Here is a 21,394-nt window from a genome sequence, read left to right as displayed (position 1 = left end):
CCTGGCCCTAGCAGGGGAATCCTGCCGGGGGCAGCGGAGCGCAGCTAAAACTGCGGGGCAGGTGGCGGACTGGAAACCCTGAGGGGCCAATGGAGGATCTAGGGCCTGCAGTAGCTGAACAGGGCTGGTGGTGGCTGCTTTAGGTTTTCCAAGTCCTAAGCTGGTGCCCTAGCTACTGGTCCATAATGGGGTTAGCACTGACTGCAGTTCTACAGGGAGGCTAATTGCACAACGCTCGTGACGTCTCTGTAGTAGTTGGGACGCTGATTGCACGTTAACTACAGTTTGCGATGTGTCACTGAGCAAGCGGTGATAAAAGCAGAAAGAATACATCGCGCATTCACTTTGTTCATCTGTTATTTTGACAATTGTATTTTGAATTATTCATGGGGCACTGTTGTTCAAGGTTTGCTGGCAAGCAAGAGAGATCCCTGTAAACTGTGTGTGTTGGTTTTTTTTTTGGGGGGGGGGGATTGATTTGAGTAGCTTTTTAAAAGCATGCACAAAAGATTGCGCAGTGGCCCTGTATGCCGTCTGCGGGTTGTCCTACAAGATGGGCCGTTCAGTAACTGGCACAAATAACCCTGGAGAACTGCCGAAAGATGCGAAAGGTCCAGAGAAAATGGTACAAAGTGGGCTTGGATACCCGAGGAAGTTACCTGCAATAAAAACTGTGGTGGAAATAACATGCTGGGGATTCCAGTCCTGCAGGCTGCACCAAGGTCTCCTGCCCCCGTGCAAAGCAGTTTGCCAGGATCAGACCTTAGCTTGGACCAATGGATGTGGGGGAAGAAGGAATTTAAAGGTTCCCATTGGTTGCAGTGTCCAAGGACCTTCATTAGAAGAAGATACTAAGGATGTTAAGTATCGGGTAATTGACTATTCGAATAGTCGATGCATTTTTGCATCGACGGTTCGATTAGTCGATAGGGCGCCTCCGCCTTTTGAAGTGTAGCAACAGCCTTAGGGCTGTTGCTACACTTCAAAGGCGGAAGCGCAGGAGCCAGAGTCAGCTGGGGACTCTCCAGCTGATCCCGGGCTCCACGCGGCGCTGCCGCTTTGAAATGCCGCAAGGGGCCTGATGCTGGGCTCCCTGCAGCATTCAAAGCGGTAGTGCCGCACGGAGCAGCTGACCCTGGGCTCCGTGCAGCGCTGCCACTTTGAAGTACTCCCTTTTTCTCCCTCCCGATAGTTGACTAGTCCTTCACAACCCTAGAAGATACCAGGGACTAAAGGGCAATTTAATCCAGCTGAGAAGGACAGAAGAAGAATCAACGGCATGAAGCTGTTCAAATGAGAAATTAGGCCCACGTTTTTAACAGTGAGGGTGGCTGATGAGAACAAACTAGCGACGGAGGGGTGGGTTTTCAGTCTCTTGATGCTTCCGACCAAAATCTGGATACTTTCTGGAAGATGCGCTTTATTGCTTCTTTGCACTGTAGCCATTTTGGGCTACATTCAGTCCTTTCCTGGGCTCAGTACAGCCCATGGAACGGTGTGCTTCTGTGTGTTCCCCAGAGCTTCAGGGACATGCATGTCTGATGTTCTTTTGACAAATATCTCCCCTGTGGAAAAGCTGCACACCATGCATTCACACCGTGCGTTTTGATCTGAACAGGCAAAGCTGGGCTGAGTCCTGGGAGGAGTTCCACTAGAGGGCGCCACTTGCTGAGGCGTACGTGTCTGGTAGTCGAAACCTGGATCTCGGCTCTCCACCGGATTGCCCCGATGGTGTACGGTTGTTGGGGAGGGTGAAGTAGCCAGGTCCCATTCTAAGGCCATAGCAGGGTGGAACCAATTGGTGTATATTTGTATTTCCGTGGAGTTTTGGTTCCTGGCTATGGACCTGATGCCCTCTGTGCTAGGTGCTGTACAAACAGAACAAAAATTCCCTGCCCCGACATGCGTACGGACTCATTAATAAGGATTCTGACAGGCCACTGAATACATTTCTGAAGCAAGCTGGGAGCCAGGGGTGTGTCAGTGAGGACTGATATGAAGTATTTGTGTTGGCCTTTTATTTCTTCTTCGCTCTGCAGCAGCTTCAGCTGCCTTGTGATGGCTGCATATAGAGGTTTGCTATATTGTTATCTGGAAGTCACGAGATTGTGGACCATGGTGCCTTGGTCCTCACATCAGACAGGCTCCTACCAGTTGGAGATGTAGTTTGCATGCACGGATATCGTGAGGAGTTCTTTGTGACTCCGACAGTCACTGGTGCCGTCAGTAGTTTGCATGCACGGATATCGCGAGGAGTTCTTTGTGACTCCGACAGTCACTGGTGCCGTCAGTGTGGTGAAAACATTGACAAGTTCCACTTCTTGCTAACATTGCTCCTGCCTGGAGTCTAAACCGGCTGGTGGTGATTCATGTGCACTTTACACTCGCAGCAGGTGGCAGGGGGGTGAGAAGAAGTGCACAGAATTAGCAAAGACGTAACCCTGTGCGTCTAGAGAGAGCAGCCCCCTGCCTTGACGTACCACTGGAATCTTGCTGCTTTCTTTTCCGCATCTGCTGGAGCGGCTGCGTCCTGTGGCGTCATCAGCTGTTCCCTTCTCTTCAGGAGCTGAGCGGCAGCTGATAATAGGTCTCACTCTCTTGTGGGATATGCTCTTTTCGCTTTGGTTGAGCGAGTTGCCTCTTGATAGCTAATCATAAAAAGAACCACCTGCAAACACTGGTGCATGTTAGAGGTTTCCCGTTGTATGGAGGTCTAGTTTCAGAGACTCGTGCCTGATCAATACAATACACTTGAACCTCTTTAATCTGGCAACCCTGGGAAACAGGGCATGCTGGATTTAGGGATGTACGTGACTAGTCGCTTCCCTCTCCCATTGCTGCCTCTGTTATAGGCAGCAAGGGGGGGGGAGCTGGCTTAACAGGCAATTCTCCCCAGCACCATCTCCGGGGGGGGGGGACCCAAGGGAGGCAGGAGGGTAGCGGGGACTGGGCGGGAGCCAAGAATCAGCTCATTCCCACCTTGTGTCCAGTCCCAGATGCTGCACCTTTGCTTTTAAAGTATATTAAGAGCCTGCTGGCTCTTACTACATTTAAAAATCAGAAGGGCAGTGGGAAGGACCCGGCATGAGCTGGGACAGCTGATTCCCAGTTCCTGCTGAGTCTCCCCCTCACCTCCCCCCCCCCGCTGCGCTTCAGCCTCCAGTAGCTAACCCCACTGCCGCTCCCCCGCTTATTGACCAGTCGACTAGTTGATGGAAACTCCATTGACTAGTCGAGTAGTTGATTAAACTAAATTTAGCATCCCTAGCTGGATTAGAGAGTTTGCTGGGCTAGGGAAGACACTGCAGGGTCTGGGTGTGAGGGAATAGGGGTGGGGCACTTACCTGATGCCCCATTGCTGGGGGTAGAGGTGGCTTTGTGCCTTGCACATTGCTAGGCCCTGCCCTCTCCTGCTGTGGGATGGTGGGGGGAAACCACAGGAGAAGCATGTATCTGTGCTGCCATTCTCCCAGCTGGCAGAGCCGCTTCCTCCTCTGTACAGCGGGTGTTCCCAGATAAGGGACACCCGGAGTACAGAGGTTCAAGCGTATTAAATCACTTTGTCATGTGTACGTGGCATCCACAGATCCCGGCTGGGATGCAGGACCCTTGGGGCTAGGCGCTGTGTGAACACACAGGGAGCTATGGACACTGACCCAGCGATTTTTGCAAACCAGTAAGTACATTGTGTAGGGAGGGCATGCTTGCAGGAAGGAGAAAGAGAATGGTCGTTTGCATTCTGAGCAAGTGCCTTTCAGAGAGTCATCACATGGCAGGAAGTGACCTATTTCCTCCTGGAGCACAAGTGGTAACTCCACCAAAGCCAAACATTCCTTGCAGCCGGGAGGAACGCTTTAGAAATGGGGCGCGTGTGTCTGTGCGATCCTGCCCCACTGGCTGACAAAAGGTACGTGAAGTTTTGTGGTTGAAGTGCTGTGAAAAGATGGAACTCGTTGGCTTATCGCAGCACAACACGGTGGGTGTTAACTTCAGAAGTCAACACCTGTCTGTTGCTGTGAACGGATCCTTTCAATTTTTTTTCCTGTGACTTTTACACTGTGCTCCTCACACAAGCAAATGAGGATCGCTCTTTTCTCTCTCTTCAGACCCTCCATTGTGGCATTGTTTGCCTTGCGGTAGGATGGCTAGAAAGGGAGTTGTTGCCTTTGCTTGAAAGCCACGAGATGCACGATTGTTCTGTCCCCCTGCAGAAATAAAGTCTGCGCTCCTAGGCTAGCGGATGGGAGAATGCTGGAGAGCGCTCTCCAGTTCCACCCTTGAGGCTGGAGGTTTCTAGGAACGGCGTGTGAGTGCTTTTGGGTGGGGACTGTATAGACCAGCGGTTTTCAAATTACGGGTCGCGACCCAGGACTGGGTGGTGGAATGTCGGGCACTGGGGCTTGTTGCTGCAGGGGGATCCGGTGAGCTGTGGCGGGGGGGTGCTAAGGGAGCTTCCTGCCTGTCCTGGCACCGCAGACTGTGCTGTGGCCCAGAAGCAACGGGCAGCAGGTCTGGCTCCTAGGTGCATGGAGGGGAGGAGGAGAGTGACCAGGGCCCTCGCGCTGCCCCTGCCCTGAGCACTAGCTCCACACTCCCATTGGCTGGAAACCTGCTGCTGGCTGCTTCTGGAGGCAGCCTGGTCTGCGGTGCCAGGAGAGACAAAAAGCTGCCTTAGCCCCCCACTGCACTGCTGACCGGGAGCCGCTCGAGGTCAGCCCCTCCTGCCCAGCCCTGACACCTTCCAAGCGAGCCCCTTCCTACAGCCCAAAGCTCCCCTCCTCAGCCCCACCCCGGAGCCCACACTCCAGTCAAATTACGTTGGGTCGCGGCATCAACAATTTTCTTCAACTGGGTCATGAGAAAAAAAGTTTGACAAAGTTCTGTGATGGGATCCTCACTGGGGCCTCTGAGGGCTTCCATAAGACAACAGTGAGAGAGAGGATGCTTGTCGGGATGCAGAGAGACTACATCCTAACATCCCTGCTTTGAACCCATTGTTCAGAGGGGAGCCAAGAGTCATGAGCAAGCCGCTGGGATGTACATTTGCCAACCGGTGGTCGTAGCAGGGCCGCTGCTCTATTTTGAACTAGGTGTCAAGCTGTGTCTGGGTCATTTTTCTCTTAGGTACAGTCTGCGGCTATTTAACTGTCATCTGAATTGCGCTGCTGTTAAAATATGTTGGCATCTCTCCCTAGGAGAAACCACCCTTCTGGGATTCTCTCTGTCCCCATGCTAAATCCCATGTCATCTTGCCTTTGCCCCCGACCAGGACGTGTTCTGCAGCGGCTACTCAGTATCAGGCATTTACTCCTGCTCTGGTGTGGCCTGCACCGCCTCTTTGCATCTCGGCTGGCTTAGAGTTGACTGGGGAATGCTCAGAAATGGGACATTGCAAATGCTTTCTAGTCTAGGAGGCCCTTTCCCCCTGTAATGAGCAAGGGAACTGTATCCCTTTTTCTCTGTGCTCTCCTGGTTTAGCCTATGTGGGCAGAAATTCACTCAAGGTATAGCTAGGTGGAGCAAACATGTCCTGATTGCTAGGGAATATAGACCTTTTCCGTCTCTTCCGGTCCCATCTAATCCATTCCCTGGCCGTGGCAGGGTTGTTCCTCATAGGGGCATGTTCTAAAGCCTTGTCTAGCCTAATTTTAAGTCCGGCATTTCCATCACTTCTGTTGGAAGCTGGGAAGACTTCACTGTTACGAAGCTTTACTTGCTATGTTTATGCATATGTTGTGCAGCTGTTTGCTTAGTTCGGGGGTTGGGGTTTTTTGGGGGTCGAGGGCTACAGACCCACAGAAAAATCAGTCGGGTGAGAAGCAAAAAAAAAAAACCCCAACCCAAAAAACACCCCACAAAAAACACCCCATCACTCTGATGTGGCCCCCAGCTAAGAAGCAGAGGGGGAAACGCGACACTCCCTTCACTCGTGCAGTTTGGGGCATTGAGGCTCAGACTCTGGGCGGGGCTGGTGCGCCAGCGAGGGACGTAAGCGACTACTCAACTATCCGATAAGCAAATGCTGATTGGGTAGTCGAGTAACGGCTCGTCTAGTCGAGTCCCACCCTGTTACTGCTTCTATCAGAGAGAGGGAGGTGGAAAGGGGGAACAGGAGCCAGTGCTGGGGGGAACCAGCTTTAAGCCAGTTCCCCCCAGCACCCTGGGGGGCAGAGGAGGCAGAGGCACAGCGGGGAAATGGCAGGAATGGGGGCACCTGTGGGGCCCTTGTACATTTCAAAAGCAGAAGGGCTGCAGGAAACACAGGGTGAGCAGGGACTCAGGCAATGCCCACTGGCCCTGTGCTCTCTGTGTCGTGTCTCCCCCCCCCCCCCCCGCTGCCTCTATGAACCAGAGGCAGCAGTGTATGGGGAGGAGACGAGGAAGGGAAGTTGGCTCCCTACATGTACCAGCTCCCACCCCTCTCCTCCCGGTATGTAACAGTGTAACTGCTGAACTTTTCAGCCGTTATGCAATTACATAATTAAACACATTTTAACATCCCTATTTCTGCAGCATTCCCAGACCCCTGCCAATCCTAGGTGAATAAGGGACTTGAATTCAGATCCTTCTGCATGACATGATTTGCATCACAATAAAAAACCCCATGGCATGGCTATGGGTCTGCCAACTCAGGGGTGCAGGGCTCAACACTGGAGTGTTACATGTGTCCTTAAAGCTGCTTTTTATTTCAGCAAAACATGCATTTCTGGTAGACCAGGCTGATACTGGATTCTGGTCCTTGACTTGCCTTGCAAACTTTACCCCTGGCACAGTTAGCTATTCCAGCCTATGGCTCCAGGGTGGGTCTTTTCAAAGCATATCCTTTGTAAACACGCAACCCTGCGCTTTCACCTTCCACTGCCTTCTAGGGGAGTTAGAATCGTATCGTCTTCTGAGCATTGCTTAATATTTAATTACTTATCCCCCTTCCAAAGGGGCAGCGGGGTTGCCTTGAATACTGTGAGCAAAGACAGTTCAGTCCCATTGCCATTAAACATGAAATTGCCTTTGCTTCATTGTTAATCTAATGGCACATTCCTTGAAGAGCCTGATCCCTCAGGCAAAGCGGCTGATCGCAGCTTTGCTGTCATTCTTGCTTCCAGCTTCATTGCCTTCCTTTGCCTGGGATGTAAAACAAGCCAGGGAACGTTCAGGAAGAGTCCTGAGACAGAAACCCCAAGATCCAGCTTAACTACCTTGAAAATTAGAGTTTAGTGGGATAAATATGACCTGTTTTGAGTAGCTGGGCTGAGTGCTGACTTTCTGATTGACTGACACTTAAACAAGGAGGCTCGTAAGCCCATATTTAGGTTGGTAAGTAAATGGCCTGATTTTTGAAACGTTTGTGCTCTTGGCGTCTTTCACAGGAGTTAGCGAGTCCCTACCACCTCTGAAAACAAGGTCAGTTATTTCAGGTTATAAAAATGTGCAATGCAAATCTTCTAAAAACACCACGAGACTTTTTATCCAGTCATCGTTTAGCTTACCAGTATGGGGAAAAAAATCGTACACACCTCTGACTCAACCCAGCCTGAAGGGAAGGGCTAATGTGGGGCCGTTTGTGACTTGTCAGTTTCACTTTCGGATCGTCCTGTGCGCAATGCTGCAGGAGGAAATGCAGATTGACACAGCCAGCTCAGTATTTTGAGGAACGCGGATGCAATAAGGTTAGGTTTTGTCGAGCCCTGTGCAGGGTTATGCCCTTTGTCTTTGAGAGTGAACTGAGCACCCGTAAAAAAGCAGGAATAAATGCACGGATTCTCGACAGACCTGGCTCGGGTGGCTATTGCCTAAGTGTAACTACTGGCCATCACGGAGCAGCGTGGGGCTGTCAAGGTTCATGGCCTAGATCGGGGCATCCGGCTGCTTGGATCTTTTCACCCAATGCTCAAGCTCCAGCCAGGGAGCGCAGTCAGGAGTTTGCTCGGCTCTACCTGCCACTCCAGCTGTGGCGAGAGGGTCAGAGCTGGTGCTGGCGCAAGGATGCCCATTTTCCCAGGGCTCCTAAATTATTGGCCAGATCCTTTTGGCCCAGTGGCTAATCCGCCACTTCCACCCGGAGGAGGTCGAGCCAATAAGCATTTATGGTCCACCGTTCAAGCAAGTGGCTTTCAGGCCAGAAAGTTTGCCCACTCCTGCCCTAGATGGATTATTGGTCTCATCCATTGCGTCTGTCTGTTTGGTTTTCTCCTGCAGCTCTACCTGCTCCTTCCAGTCTTCTTAGCTCTGTAATGCTGATCAGTCCTGTTCCTCAAGCACCGTTCTACTTTGGTCCTGGGCCATTTCTTCCCATGAACTTTAGTCCTAACTTGTATCCCCTTCCCTGCAGTTCCAGCTTTGGACTTTTCCTAAGCATGTGCCTGGCATGCTTCAAATGGCATGGTGCAGGGATCAGGCTAGCACCCCTGTCTCGGTCTGGTCTTGTGGTTGGAGACGTGAGACCTGGAACCCAGTTCAGGCTTTGCTACTGATTCACTATGTGACCTTGGGAAAGTCCTTTCCACGGTCTGCGTCACTGTCCACCTTTATAAAGGAGAGGTAAATCTAAGCCACGACTGTAAAGCATGTGTAAGGAGGTGTAGTGTGTATAAGTGCATCATTACATTGAGCCATTCCCTGCGCCTAATAACCAGGGTAGCTTTTTGATGTAAAGTCTGCTTTTCCTCTTTTGCTTTGTGTTGTGGCCCAAAAAGAGGGGGAGGGGAGCAATCCCCCTGAGCCTGTGCCAAATTAGAATGCTATGAAATGAGCAAAAACAACATGCTTAATAATTTTCAGAAAGGTCTTCATGTTTATGGAAGCAAAAGGGATTTTTTTCCCCCTTCCGGTTTCTGCACAGAGATTGCTTGCAGCAGTTATAAATTAAATTCCCTTGTCTACATATTCATCCGCCATGTAGCGTAATTCATGCAGAAGAGCCTAATTTTTGTGTGTGTTTAGCTTTATAAATGTAGAAGTTCTAGGCTCCTTGGTGTAGAGGATGCCAACTCAGTTGTACGGATCCTGCTCCTGCCACCTGCTTCTGTCACATAGCATCGAGGTAATGAGGCATGGCCTGATGGTTTTCATAGACGCTGAACACCCACAGCGCCCATTGAAACTGCAGGTGCTAAGCACTTCTGAGAATCAAGTCCCTGGCACCGTGGGTATATCCCCCATAGCATGGCTCTCTCCATTTGAATATGCCAGTTATCCTAGAGCAGGCCTGCACAACATATGGCCCGCGGGCCACATGCAGCCCGCAGGGGCACGCTGTGCGGCTGTGACGACTACGGGCGGCGCGGCCCCATCCGATCCGCCGGCCAGGCAGAGGAGCAAAGCGCCGCTGGGGAAGGGGAAGTGTGGCGATTCTTGCCACCGGGCTGCCTGCGTGCAGCTCCAGCGGGAGGAAGGGGGTGCGAGCCAGAGGGCAGGACGCCAGGACGCTGGCATGACGTGGTGGCATGACATCACCGCCGGATTCAAAAAGACTCCGGCAGCCCCGCAAACTGGAAGGCAGAAGCCAGGTAGGGGAGGGGAAGGGGCTTGCGCTGAGAGGAGAGGGGGCAAGTCAGGAGAAAGGGGAAGGCACCAGGAGCAGGGTGCAGGAGAGACAAATGCCAGGGGGCCAAGTGGAGATAATGAGGAAAAGGACAGGCGGGGAGGTGTCAGTGGGAGGGGGACAGGGTGATGCTGGGAGAGGAGAGGGGAAGGGCATTGGGAGCTATATGTTGTGCAGGCCTAATTTAATTGAAAAAATCTTAATAAAGTATCACCCCTCCCCCTCAAACCTACTCTTGCGGCCTGCAGCTGTTTTCTTTGGAGTAGTATGGCCCTCGCCGCTTTCCGAGTTGTGAAGGCCTGTCCTAGAGTTTAGTCCCCAGTGCTGTGGCATTTGGAGGAGTAGCAGCAGGGCAATAGGGTAGGCCATTGTTTCACAGGTGGGAGTCCTGTCTATACGTAAAATGTTTGTTCTCCTCTTAGCAGTACTATAAGAGAAACAAGTGTGATTGATGCTAACAGGGATATGCCAAAACAACGAGGGGTCCTGTGGCACCTTAGAGACTAACAGATTGCTTAGGGCACACGTTTTCCTGGGTAAAACCCGATTTTCCCGTGAGATGTTATGCCTTAATGCGGGGGGTTTCAAATTACGGGTCATGATCCAGTGCTTGTTGCAATTACAGGTCGTGATTGGGGCTCGTTGCTGCAGGGAGATCAGGGGAGCAGTGGAGGCTAAGGCAGCTACTGGCCTGTCCTGGCACCACAGACTGCGCTGCACCCCAGAAGCAGCCAGCAGCAGACCCAGCTGCTAGGTGGGGGCGCACAGGGCTCCCTGCGCTGCCCCTGCCCTGAGCACTAGCTCCACACTCCCATTGGCTGGGAACCTGCTGCCGGCTGCTTCTGGGGGCAGCCTGGTCTGTGGGCCCAGGAGAGGGGGGAAGCTGCCTTAGCTCTCTCCCTCTGCCCCCCCGTTGCATTGCTGCCTAGGAGTTGCTCAAAGTAAGCCCCTCCTGCCTCAGCCCTGACACCCCCCCCCAACCCTAGAGCCCCCTCCTGCACCCCAAAGCTCCCATCCTCAGCCCCACCGCGGAGCCCACACTCCAGTCAAATGATGTTGGGTCGCGGCATCAACAGTTTTCTTCAACTGGGTCAAGAGAAAAAAAGTTTGGAAACGCTGCCCTGATTAATATGTTAGTCTCTAAGGCTATATCTACACTGCCAGTTTTTGTGGCAGAAAATATGCTAATGACGGACTCATTCGCATGAGTCGTGACATCATTAGCATATTTCCTGCCGATTCTTTTTGCTCAAGGGGTTTTTGAGCAAAAAGGAGCAGCGAAGCCACTTCCGTTTTGCGCAAAAAAAACCCCTTTTGCACAAGATCCTTATGCCTCTCCACATGCTGTCTTTGCCTGCAGCTCCCGTTGATCAATAATGGAGAGCTGTGGCCAGTAGAGGCTGTAGGGTTGGAGCCTGTAGATGAGGGGTAGCACAGGGAGCCACTGGTGTACAAACCAGCTGCTTTCAGAAGTAGTGCAGGGTACTACTTCTACTACTACTACTGCCCTTCCGGGGGAGGCGTAAGGATCGTGCGCAAAAGGGTTTGAGTAAAAACTCCCATTCCTCCCCCCATGTTATGTGACCCCTGGCTCTGCTCACCTTCTGGGGTTGTGTCCCCCCCCGCCTGCTTGAGAAACTGGGGGGGTGACACCAGGGGTTCCCAGCCTTTCCAGAGTACTGTACCCCTTTCAGGAGTCTGATTTGTCTTGCACACCCCAAGTTTCACCCCACTTAAAAGCCTTTTGCTTACAAAGTCAGACACAAACTGTCTCAGCACGCCAGTACTGAAAAATCGCCTACTTTCCTATTTTTACCATAGAATTATAAACATAAATTGGTTGGAATAGTAAATATTGTACAGGTCGGACCTTCCCACTCCAGCACCCATGGGACCTGACTGGTCCCGGATGAGGGATTCTGTTGGACCAGGGGTGGCCGTTTCTGGCCCCTGAACGCCCCCTTCCACTGGGACTCTCGGATCCTGAAGGATCCATGATCTGTTGCTGGACCAGAGATTCCCGGTGAGGAGAGTTTCCACCTGTATTTTCAGTTCCGTGTATCGTATGTAGAGCAGTATAAACAAGTCATTGTCTGAAATTTTAGTTGGTACTGACTTCACCCGTGCTTTTTGAGTAGCCTGTTGTAAAACTAGGCAAATATCCAGGTGTATGACCTCTGAATACCCCCAGGGGGTCTCTGTACCTCTGGTTAAGAACCACTGCCTTAGACAATCGGACGGCATTTCCCCTGCTGCAACGTAATGGAAATGCGGTTCTTGCCCACGTTTTCCTGCGTTTCCGATATTAAGAGATAAGGAGCGATTCATAATATTTTATAGAGCACCCTTTGCCTCGGATGATCCTTACAAGCGCCACTTAAACCTTCTTATCTGCCAGAGAGATAGGTGAACACTGTGCTTAAGTAAAGGCCTTACAGTGGTGGTTTTGACAGTTGAAAGGCCCGGATACAGGTCTAGAGACGTCAGTTAATGTCTTTGTGGCCAATCCAGGGAGTCTGTTAGTGTGACAGCTGCACTAAGAGAAGGACACAAGTTGTCACTTGCCAGTGCAAACCTTTCACTTTAGCACAGGCATTTAATTCCGCAGTTAGCCGCTTGCTTTTCCTGGGTATCTCTGTGACAGGCAGGGCCGTTCCACTGTCATGGACCAAAGAGTAATTTCTTTCCCTGAATTTTTGATTGATGCCAGGTAACTAAATCCAAATATTATTGTGTATTAGCCGCATGGTTTGCTGTCGAGTCGCAAGGCGGGTGAAGTAGCATTTTTGATGAGCGCAAGAGATCCGTGTCTCGCTCCGCTAGAAGTTGGTCCAATAAAAGATAACGACCTCGCTCATCCTGTCTTTCTAATATCCTGGGGCTGACACGCTCCTGCGTAGCCCTGTCCAAGGCTTTCAAAGGAAAGTGCCTCATTGCCAAGCAGCTACTGATTCGTCTTGGGTAGCTTTAAAGAAAACTTTGATGCATGACCCTGCTGCTAATGCCTCCATTTCTCGATCATTGAGATTAGAGACCTCTTACGTGGAAACCAGGTTTGTTCCCACATACCTCACCCCACCTGCTGCTTTTGCCTCTTGAAGCCAGAATTTTGCTGGTGGCATCATTAAGGATGTTAAAATGAGGCTAATTTATTACCATATTTTAGCGAATATACCCTGCACCCAAATATACGCCATGGTTTTTCCAAATTGAATAAAAAAAGTCTTGTATACCCAGCGCATGAGTATAACCTGCGGGGTATGCAAGACTTTTCTGTGCCGGGGGGGGGGGGGGGTATATTCGCTAACCTATGGTGCCAGGGAAGGGGGGAGGAATTAGCCAGCCTAATTCCCCCCGGTTCCTGCGGGCACTCACCACCCTAGTTCCTGCACAGCCGCCAGCCTCTGGGCGGGGGACTGCTCATCCCCCCTGGTTCCTGCAGCTGCGCAGAAACGGGGGTATGAGCGCTCCTCTGCCCCTCCCTGTGGCTGCGCAGAAACCAGGGGGATGAGCGCTTCTCTGCCCGGAGGCTGGAGGCTGTGCAGGAACTCACCAGGTAAGTGGGGGTGGGGGTGGTGCAGGGTTTGTAAAAACGCATGTAACCCGTGGGTTATATGCGCTAAAAGACGGTAATCGAGTAGTCAATAGAATTTTTATTGACTATTCGATTAGTCAATGGGCAGCCGGCTCAGTCCTGGTTCGTGCCGGGTCTGGGACCAAACCCTGCTGTGGCCCTGCAATGTAAAAGGCAGTAGGAGCTGGGCAGCGTACCCAGCTGGCAGTAGCCTTGTCCATGGGGTGTCTCAGTGGGGAGTTGGGATCCCCCATGGACAGAGGCTGCTGCTGCAAACCAGCCCCTGACCCTCTCGTCCTTCTGCTGCTGCCTTTAATAGAGGCAGCAGTGAAGGGGGCAGGCAGCACCAAGGAGACAGTGCTGGGGGCTTTTAAGCCAGCTTTCCCCCCCCCCAGCATTGGTTTCTGCTTTAACCCTTCCTCTTGCTGCCGCTGATACAGAGGCAGCAAGGTGGGGAGAGGTGAGTAGTCGATTAGGGGTATGGCGTAGTTGATTACTCCCTTATGTCCCTACACGTAATTTCCTTCCAAAGAATTAATTACACCCCTAGAAAAGGAAGGGATCCAGAGATGGGAGTGTGCCCAAAGAGCTTCCAGTCTTTTGTCACTTTGTTGCTGCCAGTAAGTGGTCGGCATGCTCTCTTGTGTCAAGCACATTGATGTACAAGCTCATCCACTCTTCTCAGGTGCCTGGAATACCTGCAGCAAAACCAGGATGAATGACAAGGATCCCCCAACATCTTTCAAGCAGTCTGGAGTGTCTCATGACCATTAGTTCTAACCTCAGGGTGGGCTGCCAAGAAACAGGGTATCCAGTCCCAAAATGGCCCAGCAGCTCGGCTTAAGGGCCACGACTTCAGCTCTATAGAATACATAGGTGGAATTGGCTTACCTTAAGCCAAGCTTGGCGGTGTCCCCAAAGTGGGAGGCCAACGGGAGCAAACGCTTACTCCTTGCAAGAGCAGGAGTGCTGGACACCGGCGGGAATGGCTGCTGAGTTTGATTTAGCGAGCCTTAACTAGACTTGCTAAATCAAACTCTGGAAGATGGATTGTGGCAGCATCAATATTCTGCAGAGTGAAGACGTGGTTATAGATTTCACTAACCAAGTGTTAAGCAGGAACTGCTCAAGCTGTACAGCAGCCTTAAGGTGGTGTCACAGTCTGTCCCCTTGAATGCTCCTGTCAGTCTTGCCACCTGGGCAAGCTTGCCTTGGTGATAGATTCTCCCTTATACCAAAAATCACAGCAATATTCAGCTTACTCCCCATCCCAAAGAACCAGTCACTTTCCCCAGGACGGTTGTACCTTAGTGCTCTCACCCACGACAATGCTTGTAGCCAAACCTGTAATACACCCTCTCAACGCTTGCTAAGTAGGAAGAAGGAGGGAGTTATTGACCAGGTTAAAGCAGGTAAAAGCATACGTGCACACTAATGAACTACGCGTAGCTGAGGTTCCCAAAGGAAATAGGAGCTGCTATTCCACAAGCTGTTTGTCCTTTACCGCTAACCCAAGCTAAACAACTTAGGGACTCCCTTGCTTGTGCTTCCAATTGTGCCGCCTCTGAATTCCAAGCATAGCGCTGACAATTTCTCATCAATAGGGATTTTTATTCCCATTCTTTTGCGTTCACACGGTGATGGGATGAGCTGTTGTGCATGTCCTCTCTTCATGGGTGTGGGGAAAGCAAAGTCTGCCTTCCACTGATGTTTCACAATGGCTTGTCTGATCTGCATTGACCTTGTTTTGTTGGGCGGAAGATAACTTCTCTTGTGGTGAACTAGTATTTCACCCTGCATGATGCTTCTCTCCTGCCTGGGGGGAGGAGTTCCGGTTTCATAGAAACACTTTTCATAGGTACCGAAATGTGTTATGAAGGGGATTAGCCATTTCGCACTGGTTTAGTATAGACATGTTAAATATCGGTTAATTGACTAGTTGATTACCCTCATGCATTCTTATTGGTTAGTCATCTATTCTGTAGTCCCTGGGGGTGGATCTGATGATGGGAGTCAGGGTTTGTCATCACCAACTGGTTTTATGTGCTAAAAGGTGGTACTGCCAAATATTTCATTTCCTTTAAAACCTGTAGTGGAATGTGTAGCAGGATTAACACGTTGCTTTCTCTTCTAATTCTAAGAAAGTCTCCTGGACTTTTGGGTGAATGTGATTTGGTGTTTAACTTGATGCTGTCATTTTTACAAAATTGGGCATTGAGCCGTCAGTTAATGAACCCTCGTGCAGAGCCAGGGGTCCTGAAGGAATGCACATCTGTACCCTGTCTTATAGCAGCTAGCCTTTCTATTTGGGGACACTCCAGTCAGCCCAGGCAGCATGGGGCTCTCCATCCAAGGCCCATTTTTCAGTCCTTTATTGAAGCTCTCAGTAGTTCACTGTCAGGTCGGATGATATATTGAGCAGAGGGGGGTATGGATTTTAAGCACCCATTGGTGCAGACTCATGGATATTTTACCCTCTTCCTTTGCTTGCAGTTTGTCATAACCAGAGTTTGCATCACGTCTTTCACTTGGAAATCAGGGAGTTCCCTGGGGCAGGCTGTATTCCGACTCTCTTGCAGTTAGGCAGTGTAATATGCTTCTCATTGTGCTAGGGGCATAAGTAATTAATTATCAGTGCTTGGGTAACTTCAATGGGAGAAGTACTGTGCAAATCCCCTTCTAGCTGCTATTGTAGTGCATCTGGCTGTCCCCTTGACTCTGAATTCCTCCCCTTTCTCTCCTGCCCTGCGTTCCTGAACCAGCATTGGAAGATGGGAGCTTGTCCACTGAAGGCAAACTTGGCTCCTGCCTATTCCTGGCTCTCTGCCTTGCTGTCGTCGTACAAAAAAGTAGGCTGCTTATTGAGTATGACAGACTAAACCACCCCCAGAACCTTCGTTCGCAAGCAGCCTATGTCTGCAGCAAAATGAAGTGTAACATAGACGGTTGTGCTGTGAAAACAGAGTGGTGGCAGAGGAGGACTTCCCTGTCTTCTACTCATTATGTATTAATTGCAACCACACAGGAAAGGGAACTAAGGGAGTCACTGTATTGTTGGCCCTGGGGACTGGAGCCTTCTATGAACCCCCCAAAATGTGCATGCAGTCACAGTAGGAGCAGCGCTAGCTTCCTCATTCAGCGTATTGCGACGCGCCTCAACCATGTGTATGCGAAGACCGGCTCTAATTTGGTCCAGAGGGTTCTTTGGCTCCTAGCTGACTGAGTTGGAAGGACCCTGTCTGGTCATCCAGTCATGGCCCTTTCTCCTGGCTTGCCTGGATCTGGCCCCCAAGCCTTGGGGCTCCCCTCCCCCCCAGAAGCCGGGCTGGTGCTCCAGCCCTGCAGACCCTGCCCAGATCCCGTACCCCCACTCTGCTCCTGCACCCTACTTCTCACTCACCCCTCCCTGGCTCATTCCTGCACCCTACCATCCTCCTATGCCCCCAACCCAGTCCTGCATCCTCCCTCCTAGACCCCACACCCATTTCCTGGCAGCCCCCTCCCACATACCGAATGCCTCATTTTTGGTCCCACCCCCCCCAAGCATAGGGGGCCCATAAAATCTACTAGCCTGGACCTCACAAGGTTCTGGTTTGTAAGAGGAACGTGGGGAGTTCCTCGGGAACGTCTGCTTCTCGGTTGGGTGTTTTTTCTTCTCACTTTTGTGCAGCCCCCGACTGATTTTCCTGTGGGTTAGTGGCCCCTAACCCAAAACAGCTCCCTACCCCTGGTTTAGGAAAGGCTTGTCCTCCTCTGCTCGTTGAGCCTTGTTGTGACATCCTGATGGATTCCGTTGCCCCTAATTGAGAAGATAACGAAGAGTCCTGTGGTGCCTGAGCCACCAATAGATTTACTAGGGCATAAGCTTTCCTGGGTAAAACCCACTTCATAAGATGGGCTGGTACTTGGCTGGGAGACTTAGGAAGAGGCTGTAGAGCTGGTTCATTCTCTAGGCGTTACTTTTTCTCCCGGAGTCGGCCCTAAGGTGCAACTCAGGCCTGTGCTTGTAGAGAGCTGTCGTTGTTTTGGAAGCATCATCAAAGCCAAAGTCCTGTACGTTTGTGGAAGCCGGACAGCTCTAGATCCTTTTTGGCAAGAACCGGCGTGTGATCCCTAGTGCCCTGGACCAGATTCCAGTGTGGGTAACAACAAGCTGCCAATCTACATTGTCCCCATGGTTTCAACCAAAGTACTCTTCGTTTCCAGCCTGACGTCCTGTGCGCTATGAAACTGCTGTAACGTTCCACCACCGAAGTGGCTACAAGGGATTCCTGTGTGTATAATTTGTGCGGCAACTTTGGACTCCTGGGCCCGTGATCCTTGAATTTGCTTTGCACAGTGCACTCTGTTTTGTAGCCGAAAACTAGCTGATCCCCTACTGGAAATAAGATGCTACCGAGGGCCCGAGGGCCTTTGTAGCATTTCTCAGCAGGAAGCGTGTACAAGCTGTAACAAGCCTGGAATAGCACATACATTTTGTTTTTATCTGGAGAGATCGCAGGTCCGTGTTGTTCTTTCCAAGGACTCCTATTATGAAATTACAGTGTTCCTTGCATTGTCTAGCTCCTGCCGGCACGTCCAGCGGTGCAGAAGGGTTGAAATATTAGTGATGCTGTCTAACAGAATCACATCTTAGATCCTGTTAGCTGGCATGGTTGGGATTTTTCTTTCCCTGCCTGTCCCCTTTCGAGCCCACCGCAGAGTTTGTGGGAAGAAAACATAATCAGAAATAATCTCCCACGGACCTCACTGAGTTTAATGCTGCTGGGGCTGTCAGAGGGTAAGTAATCTACTGGGTTCAGATGCACCACGGATTAGCGAATGGCGGGTCAGTCTGTCTTGTTTTCCAGGCTGTTGGTTTCAAGGTGAGACTTAACATGAGAAGGAATTGGGAGGGGAACTTCTGGCTGCAAATATATTTCTGTAACTCCTTGTGAAATCTCTCTATATATACTAATAACCAAGGTTGCTGCAGGAGAGATGGACCGCTCAGTTCCTTGCCTGTTCCTGCAGATATGGCGTGGCATGTTCGGTTGACTGGGCTGTTGGCTTTTTATTTCCCTTTGGAAGAAACGAATGATTTTAGGGATGAAATGTCCAAATGGAAGGGGGAGGGAGAGAAGCGACTGAAAAACCTTTATTGTTGCTTCTGTTTCTGGTGTCCGAGAGAGAACGCAGACGGGGGTAGGGTATTGCAAAGGTGCAGTTGCTCGTTGCCACTGATGTTAATTGTGATCATTGGAGAGTAATACATTGCTGATGGATTTGATTGTCTGCTCGGAACTGCCGGCCGTCTTCATGCGCACGATGTTTGTTTTTTTAAACACATGTCTTACGTTGGAAAACTGGGCATCTCTGGGTGGGTAGCGTCAACCCCCATGCGGCACGGTGCCCGGCAGCAAGCTGCCTTTTACAGACACCACTTGGAGGAGTGTATCTGAGCAGAGCTTCCAGGTTACTCGTGTGCCGTTCACAGCATGAGGGACAAGAACTAGAAAGCAACCATGAGTCTGTGTGAGGCTGTGATTGGAGTGGGGGGGCGGAGAGAGGCCGGCAAGAGTGATGCTAATTGCAGGGCTTAATGCCCTCTGCAGCAAAGACAAGGCGTTGGCGAAAGGTGCATAGAACAGGGCTGGGACTGTCTCTAGTGTGTTCGTGAGGGCCGCCGTCTTGGTGAGCACCAGGAACCACCTCAGCTGAAAGCAGGTGGTTGAGTTGAAGAGTCCGTGGGGCTGTACCAGACCCTCCATGGACCGGATAGGGAGGGAAGAGCCCGTTTAAACTAGGGATATTAAATTTAGTTTAATTGACGGATTTTCCATCGACTAGTTGATAAGTGGGGGAGCCGCAGCTGGGTTAGCTCCCTGCCCCAGGAGCTAACTCTGCTGCGGCTCTTCCTTTTCAATGTATTAAGAGCCAGTAGGCTCTTACTACGTTTAAAAGGCTGGAGCGCAGCAGGGGGGACCTGGCACGAGTCGGGAATCAGCTCGCACAAGTGTGTCGTCCGTCGTCCCCCCTCCATCCCCCCCCCTCGGTGCTTCTGATTTTTAATTGTATTAAGAGCCAGCAGGCTTTTAATTACATTTAAAAAGCAGAGGTGCAGCATCTGGGACTGGATGTGAGCTGGATATCAGCTGATTCCCAGCTCGCGCCTAGTCCCCGCTACCAGAGACTGTGCTGGCGGAACCAGCTTTTAAGGGGGCTCCCCTCCAGCATCAGCTCCTGTTCTCCCCCTCCTCCCCCCATTGCCTCTAATCAGAGGCAGCAAGGAGGGGAGGCGGGACTAGTCGCTTACATCCCTAGTTTAAACTTTGTTTAACCGATTACCTGCTTAAATAGCCATGGACGGGGTTGCTTTGCCTGGGCTGCAGCGCCCCTCGCCTGTGGTGGACATGCTGGAGCAGCCCCCTGCCCATGGTGGTTGGGGGACTGCTCCAGCCCCTACCAGTAAGGGGGATACTTACCAGTTAACCGTTCCCGTCCCTAGGAGAGGGGGAGGTGTAAAGCACCCCAGTAAACAGCTAACCTGCCGCGGAGAATGCCGAGGCTCAGGAATGACGTTGGTGCTGCAGACCCGGCTCTGTTCAACGCAGCTCGTGTTTGAAACTGCAACCGGCTTGCGGTGCGTGAGCGGTGAGGCGTGCGTGTGCATCTCGTCCCTTTGAAGCGGCTCCTCGAGGCTTTCCTTCCCGTGCGTGCTGTCGTGCACCAGAGATCTCGGCTAGGTGCTGAGTCATCCTTGGCTCAGCTCTGGGACAGCTGAGAACCACCCTGCGGAGCAGGTGGCCAAGCGAGCAATGCGTGTTTTAAAGCACCAGTGGTTGCAGAGGATAAAAAAATGTAAGGAAATGGAACTTGGCCGACAGGGTCTGGGCGTGTGTTCCCTAGGGATTTTGATCGCACGTGTGGACCGCACGTGAGTAATTTTCCCACCGGATCCTTTGTGCGGGTGCATGGGCAGCTGGCTTTAGATCCTGGGTTCCGCGTAACGTGCTGTCCGGTGTCACACTCTGGAGCGATCAGCCTGGCAGATGGGAGGTTGGGAGTTGCACTGCCTCTTGGGAGACTTCAAGGATTTTACTTTAGACGGAAGAGTTGCTGATGTCCCGGCTGCTCCTGAGTGGAGGCTGGGCTGCCAGCGCAGAGGTGCTGTCACCGGTCTCTGCCCTGCAGAAGCAAGGCACTACAGGTGCTCCCTGAGTTACGAACATCCGCACCTGCAAACAAAAGGCCGCCTGGGGGAGCAGGCAGGAGACAGAGGTAGCAGCAAGTGGTCCAAGGGCCGGCTGGAGCAGAGGACTCCAGAGGAGCAGGGGATGGGCGTGCAGGCAGCGGTTGGACAGAAGCGGTGCTTTGAAGGGGAAACCAGCGCTTCTCCGTGCTGTGTGCATGGCTGCCCCCTGCTCTGTTGGAGTCCTCTGGCCTGCACTGATCGCTCGCTACCTCCCGGTGAGTGGAATCTCAGGAGGAGGGTGGGGGGGGAACCCAGCATCCAGGGGATGGGGAAGGAGGCTGCCAGAGCCGCAGGTGAGCCCGTGGGGATAGAGCTGGCTGCAGAAGCTAGTGCAGAGCCTGCACGTGAGAGATGGCAACCAGGGGTCAGAACCTCCTCCTCCTCCTCCTCCAATTAAACCTGCCTGTCCCCCAGCACCAGCCTTCAAACCGTTACTGCTATGTTTCATTGCACGGGTGCAATATTCCAGCTACGTTCCGGTTTGGTGAGCTAGCCTGGGACCCCGCCTGCCCTTTAGGGCAGCGTTGCTATCGGAGAGCGCATTCCGAGTTCGGAAGTTGGGCGCTTCCTGCGTCCTAGCGAGTGTGATTTTGCTCCCAGCGAGAACCAGGCGTGAGCTGTCTCTGGAAGCGCCAGAGCGGAACCGGCTAGCGTGACAGCCTTCGCGGCCCTGGCTTGGACAGCGGGCGTCGCCCTTCCGCGGCTGCCGCTCTGATTAGCGCAAAGTCCTCGCGCTGTGGCGAGAGAAGAGGTTCCCCCTTGCCGCAGCAGCCGGGGGCAGCTTGGGGCTTTTGCGGCTATCCGTGAAGTCAGTCCAGTAGCCGTGCTTACTGCTGGCTGGCGACCCACAGCGCTCCGGCTAGCGGCTGGATTATCCTGTGGGACCAGAGCACAAAGCAGAGCAATGGAAAGAGCAGGAAGATGCTAGAACGTGAGAGGGAAGTGGAGGGGCTAGCTGTTGTATCGGAGCAAATCTCCGTTTCATCAATACAGCCTTCTGGGAGGCCGTCTCCATCATAAATACAATCGGACAGGCTTCTCGAGG

At 51.9% G+C, this 21,394-nt stretch overlaps 1 protein-coding gene across 3 annotated transcripts in view; it reads left to right on the top strand.

Moving 5' to 3' along the window:
• KIAA0513 (KIAA0513 ortholog) overlaps window positions 1–21,394 on the top strand; it is a 92,418-nt gene that overhangs the window by 7,601 nt on the left and 63,423 nt on the right. Inside the window, exon 1 of one of the 3 annotated variants that reach the window (XM_075939933.2) lies at window positions 3,763–3,907. The exons of the other annotated variants lie outside the window; for them this stretch is intronic. The gene's annotated coding sequence lies outside the window, so the exon portion shown is untranslated. Of the gene's footprint in view, window positions 1–3,762; window positions 3,908–21,394 lie in introns of those variants that run through there. 3 annotated transcript variants of the gene reach the window in all.

This window comes from Pelodiscus sinensis, chromosome 12 (genome assembly GCF_052426305.1).
Source record: "Pelodiscus sinensis isolate ZL-2025 chromosome 12, ASM5242630v1, whole genome shotgun sequence".
In the NCBI taxonomy this organism is placed as follows: domain Eukaryota; kingdom Metazoa; phylum Chordata; order Testudines; family Trionychidae; genus Pelodiscus; species Pelodiscus sinensis.
Note: the sequence above shows the minus strand (reverse complement) of the source record. Positions and strands in the feature narration are given on the sequence as shown.